The sequence below is a fragment of the Ornithorhynchus anatinus genome, chromosome 18, assembly GCF_004115215.2.
Source record: "Ornithorhynchus anatinus isolate Pmale09 chromosome 18, mOrnAna1.pri.v4, whole genome shotgun sequence".
Taxonomy (NCBI): domain Eukaryota; kingdom Metazoa; phylum Chordata; class Mammalia; order Monotremata; family Ornithorhynchidae; genus Ornithorhynchus; species Ornithorhynchus anatinus.
This window is the reverse complement of record NC_041745.1, coordinates 33990184-33999535: the sequence shown is the minus strand read 5'-3', so window position 1 is coordinate 33999535 and position 9352 is coordinate 33990184. Positions and strand designations below refer to the sequence as shown.

Here is a 9352-nt window from a genome sequence, read left to right as displayed (position 1 = left end):
GACATATGCTCCTTGTCGATATAAAATCTATGGAAGAGGCAGACAAAAACTTTTTCCAGACAGTCGTAGCTGGAGGAAGAATGGGAATAAGTAGAGAGCAATAGAAACAAAACAGGATGAAACAACACCCAAAATAGTTGAAAGATAAGGATAATCCCAGAAACTAAATCAACTGTCCTCAATACATGGAAAATGAGTGATGAAATGGTCCTGATTATGTCCTTTAACCACTTGATATCCACCCCACCTAGCTGCCCCCACAGCACTTACGCACATAGCCGTAATTTATTTTAATGTCGGTTTTCCTCTCTAGACTGTAAGCTCCTTATAGGCAGGGAGCTTTTCGACCACCTCTGTTGTATTATACTCTCAAACACTTAGAATAGGGCTTTCTGCATACATTAAGTACTCAATAAACACCATTGATTGACCCGTTGATTAACTGATGTCCCGGGCATCAGAGGACATTAGCAACTTTTCACCTGGCATGAAAAAACAGGGTTTCTTGAGAACTTCTCGGGCCACATTCAGCAGCAAATGGCAGGAAAAGATGACAAACAATTAAGATATGGATTGAAGTCAGTCAATCACCACCACGATTCACTAGTGAAGGGAATAGGTAACAGTCAGATCCCCAATCAGGTGCTCTATGATAAGCTTAAATGGGAAGACCAAAAGCAAGAGAAACCAAAGGAGGCTGTAGAACAAATCCTCAGACAATGGGACCTCACAACAAAATCCTGGGAGGCAGCTGTAACTGTCAAAGCAGCAAGGCATATTGCAATCCACAGACAAGTGGCCCTTTAGGAGGAGAAGCTTTGTGAGACTCATAAAACTGCAGTAAAGGCAAACAAGTGATGATCTCTGTGGGTGTACGGTGTGTTTAGGACCAAATATCTTGTATCAACTTTTCAGCCACACTTCCACCCTTAAGTGACTTTCACCATTCAACATATATTTTTGAGGTGATCAGGCTGGTAATGTTTACTTTGAATCTTCCACGTTAGGTTACCAAAATAGGCTAGTTCAGTCTTGGTGAAGTTGTCAGGCCTCAAGGAATCTGAGACTCCACCAACTGATAATAATAATAATTATGGTATTTATTAAGTGCTTATTTTGTGCCAGGAACTGTACTAAGCACTGGGGTGATAAAGCAAATTGGGGTGGACACAGTCCCTGTCCCATGTGGGGCTCACAATCTCAATCCCCATTGTACAGATGAGGTAACTGAGGCACAGAGAAGTGAAGTGACTTACAGCAGACAAATGCAGAGCCTGGTTAGAACTCATGACCTTCTGACTTCCAGGCCCATGTTCTATCTTCTACACCATATTCTCTCTCAAACATACCCATCTTTCCAAACTCCTTTTGAGTTGGAAATACAGGAAGTGCGCAGGATTAGATTGGACCAGGTACCTGCATCTGGGTCCTATATTTTTCTGCCAATTCTGGGATCAGGACCTTCCTCTGTTCCCTCTTTGGCTCTCTGTTTGAAATAATTTTGCACATGCTTCAAGTAGGGACTCACTAATCTGATGGAAATTGTTGGCACCATAGTCCCTGAAATTTTTCCAAACCTGCAGTTTGAGGAAGAGAAACAAGAGGATCAAGAAGATAGTAAGAACAAAATAAGCAGAAGGAGGAGGAGGAGGGATAGGACGAGGAAGAGGAAAGAAGGACGGGGAGGAAGAAGAGGAAAAGAACAACTAGGAGGGGGTCAAAAGAAGAAAGAGTTTGAAGAGAAAGAAGGAAGTGGAGGAGCAAAAGAAAGTGTTTGGTTCCCCAGCTAATCCGCAACTACTCTTTTGTACTATCCCAAGTGCTTGGAACAGTGATCTGCACGATGTAGGCATTCACTAAATGCTATTGAGGAGGACGATGCAGTGGAATTCACAAATCCCTTTCAACCAGCTAATGTGGGAATTTGTATATCTTGGACTCCTAGAATCAGAAATAGAGCCAAAGGGAACTCAGAAAGGCATAGTTTCTTAAAAAAAAAAAATCCCATTCACAATTCTGGCCTGGAGAGATGGGATTGCCATAGATATAGCCACTGATGAGTACTGTAAGATGTGAAGAGGCTTTACTTCAATTACTCATGCTGTGATTTAGATTAAACCATTTACAGCTTGAATTCACAAGCTCTTAGAAATTTTCAAACTCAGGCATACTTTAAAAAGGGTCCCTGTACCGCAGATGTATAATATAATTGAAATTGCCTTTCTTTTAAATACTGGATGAAGCCAAAAACAAGGAAATATTTAGGTTGATTTAACTTTTTTTTTTCAAAATGGACATAAATACAAATGGATAGAGGTAATTCCCCTCTCAGGACTGCACCTGGAGAGTTTCCAGTACTCTACCAGTCTCGACTAAAGGAGGGAGAGTCAAGCAGAGGCATAACCATTCTATTCCTAGCTTGGGCAGTGGCTAGAAAGTGGAAGGCAATCTGCTACATCATTATTATTATTATTACAAGTCAAAACTCACCGTGTTAGGCAGCAGCAGCATGGGAGAGAGTTGAGGGCGGAGACTCAGGTTTACTGCGCAGAAAGTGGCGATGGTAAATCACTTCCATATTTTTACCAAGAAAACTCTATTGACAGACTACCAGAACAACTGCAGATGGACGTGGGGTGTTCTGGGAGAGAGGTGTCTTTGGCGTCACTACTGATGGGAAGCAGCGTGGCTATGGGAAGCAGCGTGGCTCAGTGGAAAGAGCCCAGGCTTGGGAGTCAGAGGTCATGGATTCGAATCCCAGCTCTGCCGCGTGTCAGCTGTGTGACTGTGGGCAAGTCACTTAACTTCTCTGTGCCTCAGTTACCTCATCTGTAAAATGGAGGTGAAGCTTATGAGCCTCACGTGGGACAACCTGATTACCCTGTATCTACCCCAGCGCTTAGAACAGTTGTCTGCACATAGTAAGCGCTTAACAAATACCAACATTATGATTATTATTATGACTTGACAGCATAAGACAAGACAAGACAGAGGGTCATTATTTATATTTATCTGGGTGGCTGGAGCATGGGCCCAGGAGTAAGGGGATCTGAATTCTAATCCCAGCTCCACCATCTGCCTGCTATGTGACCTTCAGCCAGTTACTTAACTTCTCTCTGCCTTAGTTTTCTCACCTACAAAAGGAGGAATAAATATCAAAATTATTATTTTTCTTAGTATTAGGTGACTGCGGAGAACCTATTTTTGCCATATCATATCTTTGGTAAATGATGCTTGACAATAGAATCCACAACCCAGCCAGACCCCCATACAGCTACTCTACTGGGACCTGAAATGGGAAGACTAGAAACTGCGGGGACAGAATTAACACTTTCAATTCATAAAGAAACAAAAGGTATAGTTTAGCAGGGTTCAGTTGACAGGAGCAGAAAACAACTTAGACTAGCACACAGCATTTAGAAATTGGGAATGGCATTTCACCAAGAGGCAGAAATGGAAATGGCCATAAACACTGGGAGAAAGAAATGCGAAATGCAGAAAGGGGACATCCTCACAGACACACAATGTAGAAGTGATTGCCAGACATACATGGATCTTATGAGCAACACTGCACCCACTGATAATATTTTCACCTTCGATGATATCACTTTCTAGCTTGAGAGGCAAATGAACAGACTGCATACGTGGCCACAGACCACCTTCACTGCTGAATAAAAATCCTCAGTTTGGTAACAGTTGGCAACAAAATATATTCCCAGATGTGGGCAAGCGACTTAACTTTTCTGGGTCCCGGTTACCTTATCTGTAAAATGGGGATGAAGACTCTGAGCCCCACATGGGACAACCTGATCACCTTGTGTTCCCCACCCCCCAGCACTTAGAACAGTGCTTTGCACATAGTAAGTGCTTAACAGATACCACCATTATTATAAATCATTTCCTCTGTAGAAAGTAGTGTGGGCGTGCACTCACTGAGATGGATCCTATTCATTGGATCTCATTCTCAAATCTTTCACTTTAGACCCCTTGGTCACATCTGTGCTTCTTCCAGAAACTCCTTCCCTGCTCAAATCCGATAGCATCCTGCTCTCCCCCTTTTCAAAACTCTTCTGAAAATACATCTCCTCCAGGAGACCTTTCCTGATTAATCATTCATCTCCTCACCCATCATCCCCACCTACTGCTACTTCAACACTGTTGCTTCACCTAATCACCCTGCCCTCCGAAGCACATACGTACCTATCATCACACTTGGTGGCTTCCACCATACCTGAAATTTATTTCAGTGTCTGTCTCCCCTGCTAGAATGTAAGTTTCATGAGGACAGGGATCATGCCTACTAACTCTATTCTACTCTTCCAAGTGTTTAGTACAGTGTTACAGAGAAAACAATCAGTAAACACTGATGTAAGATGTAAGTCAATCAATTGCCTTCACTGAGCATCTACTGAGTGCTAGATATTGTGCTAAGCACTAGGGAGAGTACAGCAGTAGCAAGACAAGCAAGATTAATTCTCCAGGAAAACATTTCTGGACATTTATATTTCTTGTGACTGTACTAAATGTAGTTTTCATCTTTAAAGAGAGTGGATAAGGGGAGGTGTTTCAGCTCTGATTCTTAGCACCACTTTGAGGGTTAGAGGAATAAAGTTCAGCGTTCTACATTTTCAGTCCTTCCCTAACCATTGTAATCATTGGCCAACTGGGTCATTACATTTAGTATTTAATTTTCTCGTGCAGCTAAACCATTCATATTTTCTAGTTCCTGTCAATCCCTTAAAAGCCAATTTTGACGTTTTTCTCAAATGAGAGTTATACTCCAACTCATTATTAAACTACATAATTTCAGTCCTGCATATAATTTATGGTTCAGTTTGAAATCAAGCTTGATAAATGGGCTCGAGGACAATACAAATTTATCATGAAGCTAACTTTTCCATGCAGTAATGTTCACAAAATCAGAATGTATTTTCAAGGTGAATGGATAGCTGTATTTGTGCCATAACTCTACAAAGATATGGACTTCACTTTTCATAAAGATGCTAGATTTATGAAGTGCATAGTTCATGAAGAAAGAGGAGACCTCGATAAAGAATACGGTCTCCTTTGGTGGGGGAAGCTTTCTTCAGCCTCTGCAAATCAAATTTAGAAATCATTCAGACCAGTTCAATTGTTTCTGTTCTAAATTATTTGTGTGTGTTTTGTGTAATGAAATGCTTCATTCTTGGATAATGCCAGTAACCTTTAGCTAAATCTCCTCTGACCTTCTGAATGTTGATTTGGTATCATTTCCATACATCATAAAACTTTTCTCTAGATTCCTATTCATTTTCTAAACAGAATAACTACTTCTTTCCTCTTCAATGTTCATTATTCAGCTCTTAATCGGAATGGATGGGCATAATATCAGACACATTGGAAGGTGGAAAGCAGTATTTACCAACAAAGAAAAAGCCTGATTCTTCAACCCTCATTTTCTCTCATTCACAACAGCAAGTGGCCTGAATTGCAGCTACAAATACAACTTGTGTCTGGACTCCCCAGCATCTCTAAAATGCAGTTCTATTAACTGAAACACAGATCACTTTTCCCATGACTAGATTCTTCCTGTAACCCAGCTTCTAGAAAGGAGCTTTGCTTTCTTTCAGTCCCACTGACATTGGAAGGCTCTTCTCACATCTGATCTTTGAAAAAGGTGATGAATTGTGAACGTGGTAACTGAAGAATTTCCAAAGAGTTGATGAATGAATTAGGCTTAAGGTTACAGCTACTCCTGTTCCTGTAAACGCCTTGTGGGCAGGGAACATGTCTACCACATCTGTTTTATTGTACTCTTCAAGGTGCTTAGTACAATTCTATGAATTTAGTAAGTGCTCAAAAAAATATGACTGAGTGATTGAAATGAATAGCAGCATCAGCAGCAGAAATTGTCTGTCAGGAGCAGGTTTACTCCAGTGATCTTCCTAAGGATTTGTATTTGCTATATATTGTCATCCTCATCATGAATGGTCTTTATTGAGCACTTACTGTGAACAGAGCATTCATTCAATTGTGTTTATTGAGTGCTTATTGTGTGCAGAGCACTATACTGAGCACTTGGGAAAGTACAGTACAACAGAGTTGGTAGATACATTCCCTGCCCACAATGAGCTCAAGTTCAGCAGTATCTAATAATACTAATAACAGTGGTATTTGTTAAGCACTTACTATGTTTCAAGGACTGTTCTAAGCACTGGGGTATATACAAGGTAATTGGATTAGACACAGTCCCTGGGTCAAATGGGGCTCATAGTCTTAATCACCATTTTACCGATGATGTAATTGAGGCATAGAGAAGGGAAGTGACTTGCCCCAGGTCACACAGCAGACATGTGGACGAGCTGGAATTAGAACCCATGTCCTCTGACTCCCAGGCCCATGCTCTTTCCACTGGGCATCTACCAACTTTGTCTGAGAATGCCACATAGCCAGTTTGAAATATATTTTAAGTTATGCTGCTGCCTTGAAAGACCACGTATTATCCAGATATGAATGCATTTTAAGTTATGCTCCTGAAAAATACATTGCAAATGAGAGTAGCCCTGGCTTATGAATTCTTGTTGCTATATAATAAGCTAGTTACCTTTAGCATAAAATAATTTGTCTTGTCTATCTTTGTGGCAAATTACTGAAATCTACAGCAATAAAGACGACTCGGTCTGAATGAGTGCTTCATAGTAGAAAGACATATAGAATGATATTAAACTGGAATAGATCTATTATGAGTATCAATCCAGCTAGCCATGAACCAAATTCAATACTCAAAATAACACGTTGTGTATTATCTTTACAACTATTTTCTCAATTCCCTGGTGAGCTTGCTTTTGCTTACACTGCATCAGCAGGGCTAGAGCATTATACTGACATTGTTTTGTCCTTTCTCCCATCATAAAGTAATGGTAACCAAGTGTCTGTGACATTGATTTGTTTCCTTCACACTGTACCGGCACTGTTACGATCTTACAGGGGGAGAATTTTGCTTCCCCAAATGCCAGGGTGCCACCCCCACAAAATCAGCTTGGACATTCAGCACTTTTTTTCACTGAGATCTCGGAGATTTTTCTGAACCTCATATTCATTATCTTATATCTCCCATCCCAAGTTCCAGGAAATGAATGCGGACAAACATTTTCCAGAGAGTATTGTGTGTTAACATAACTTATCAGACCATGGTAGTGAATGACTGTTCATAGAGAATGGATGTACTCACTGACATCATTTTATATTTTAACAGTACTACAAGGCAGATAATTATTCCTCTATGCTTGTAAAATCATAAAAATAACATTGGTTCTTGAGTCCAACTTTTATTTTCTCATTTCCCATGCCCCTGACCACTTGTGGAAAGAGAAGCCAACCCGAGGAAGACAAACAGAGGTATACTGATCGGTTGACAGGTGAGAAGTCTCCATTTCCGGGAATTGCTCATTCGAGCCTTTCAAGACCCTCCTCACTCAATTATTTGAGAGCTCCTTAATGTATTGGTCAGGGAAAAGCATTACTGAGTACAGATATGTCCATTGCTTAATTTTCTTTGACCGATGATTCCAGGATTGAGTCAGCAGTAGAGAGGGAAGTTCACGAGTGATTGGCTGAATTGCCTTTTTTGTAATTAGAATTATAACTACGGTATTTGTTAATCATTTACTATGTGCCAAGCATCGTGGGCTAGTGGACAGAGCACTGGCCTGGGAGTCAGAAGGACCTGTGTTCTAATTCTAGCTCTGTCAGTTGTCTACTGTGTGACCTTGGACAAATCACTTAACTTCTCTGTGCCTCAGTTATCTCGTCTGTATAATGGGAAATACGACTGAGTCCCATGTGGGACATGGATTGTGTCCAAACTGATTATCTACTCTAATGCGTAACAGAGTGCCTGGAAAATAGTAAGTGCTTAACAAATACCACTAAAAAAAGTAATTTTCCATTCTATGGAGAGATCAACGTCATCATCATCATCAGAATTTATCATCCTCCTCTCCTTTTGCCACCCTGTCTCATGTGCACAGCTAATAACAATGACAGAACCTTGATTAAACTTGAAGATGAGGTGACAATAATTGTGGTACAAGTTTAAGCATTTGTGATGTGCCAAGAGCTGAACTAAGTGCTGGAGTAAATACCATGTTGGACACAGTACCTGTTCCACATGGGGCTCATATGGAGGAGGGAGAACAGGAATTGAATCCCCATTTTATAGATGAAGAGACGGAGCCCAGAGAAGTCAAATGACTTGCCCAAGTTTATTCAGCAGGACAATGGCAGAGACACATATTCAGAACTGGGGACGGAAGAGATGGTGTAGTAATGGGGTATATGGGAGCAAGGAGATAAGACATCGTTTTGAGAGTCTCCTAAACAGAAACTCCTTACCATCGACTTTAGGGATTCAGTCAGCTGTCCCCAACCTACCTCACCTATCACATTTCTGGGATAGATACAGGCTAATCAGGTTGGACATTGTCCATGTCCCTCATGGGGCTCACAGTAATAATTCCCATTTTACAGATGAGGTAACTGAGGCACAGAGAAGCTAATTGACTTGATTATTGATTTATTTTTTATAATCGTTATATATACATTTTTATATTTTTTATATATAAATCAAAAAATTGTTTTTTTATTATTTTTGTGCAAGGTCACACAGCAGACAAGTAACAGAGCTGGCATTAGAATCCATGACCTTCTGACTCCCAGGCCCTATGCTCTAAGCACAAGGGAACACTGCTTTGTATTCTCAATAATAAGTGTGTACACAAATAATTGTGTATTCGTTTATTGGCTGTTCAAGTCATAAATGTTTTAACGTTTGTCTCCTTGTGGGCAGAGCACATGTTACTTCTTCATTCTGCACTTCCCAAGTGCTTAATGCAGTGAACTGCACCAAGTGGGCACTCAATAAATGCTACTCTACTACTAAGTGATTTCCCAGATTGCTCCCAAGGCATTACCATCCATAGAACAGAACTATTAAAATAGTTTTATTTGTCGAGTTTTTGTTGAAATAAAAATGTGAAAGGGGCCCTGGTGCATCTGTTTGGTCTGTTTCTGGAACTGGATTCTGGATTTCATCTGCTTGCTTCCCCCACAAAACATTCACTCTCTTTCTGAGGTTTTTTAGTACCCCACGTAACAATATTCCGTGGAAATCATCAATAAACTAGCTTGGCTTCCTTCAGTTTGCCCAGCATCTTGCTGTACTCTTTAGACTGTGATTAAATTGAGGTAAAATATGATCTTTAAATACACCCCCTAAGAATTCTCTCCCTTCCCAAACCTGGCGGATCACCGCTCTCCCAACTCTCACAACAGTTTGAATCTCTTGGGCCCGGCCTCCACCTGCATTTGGAGT

General features: G+C 40.7%; 1 non-coding gene across 1 annotated transcript; it reads left to right on the top strand.

Annotated features, from left to right (window-relative positions):
- The first annotated feature begins 2322 nt into the window (after positions 1-2322).
- LOC114805593 lies at positions 2323-2460 on the top strand. Its single transcript, XR_003753564.1, has one exon. It is a non-coding gene; the product is annotated as a small nucleolar RNA SNORA7 (small nucleolar RNA).
- Positions 2461-9352: the final 6892 nt, after the last annotated feature.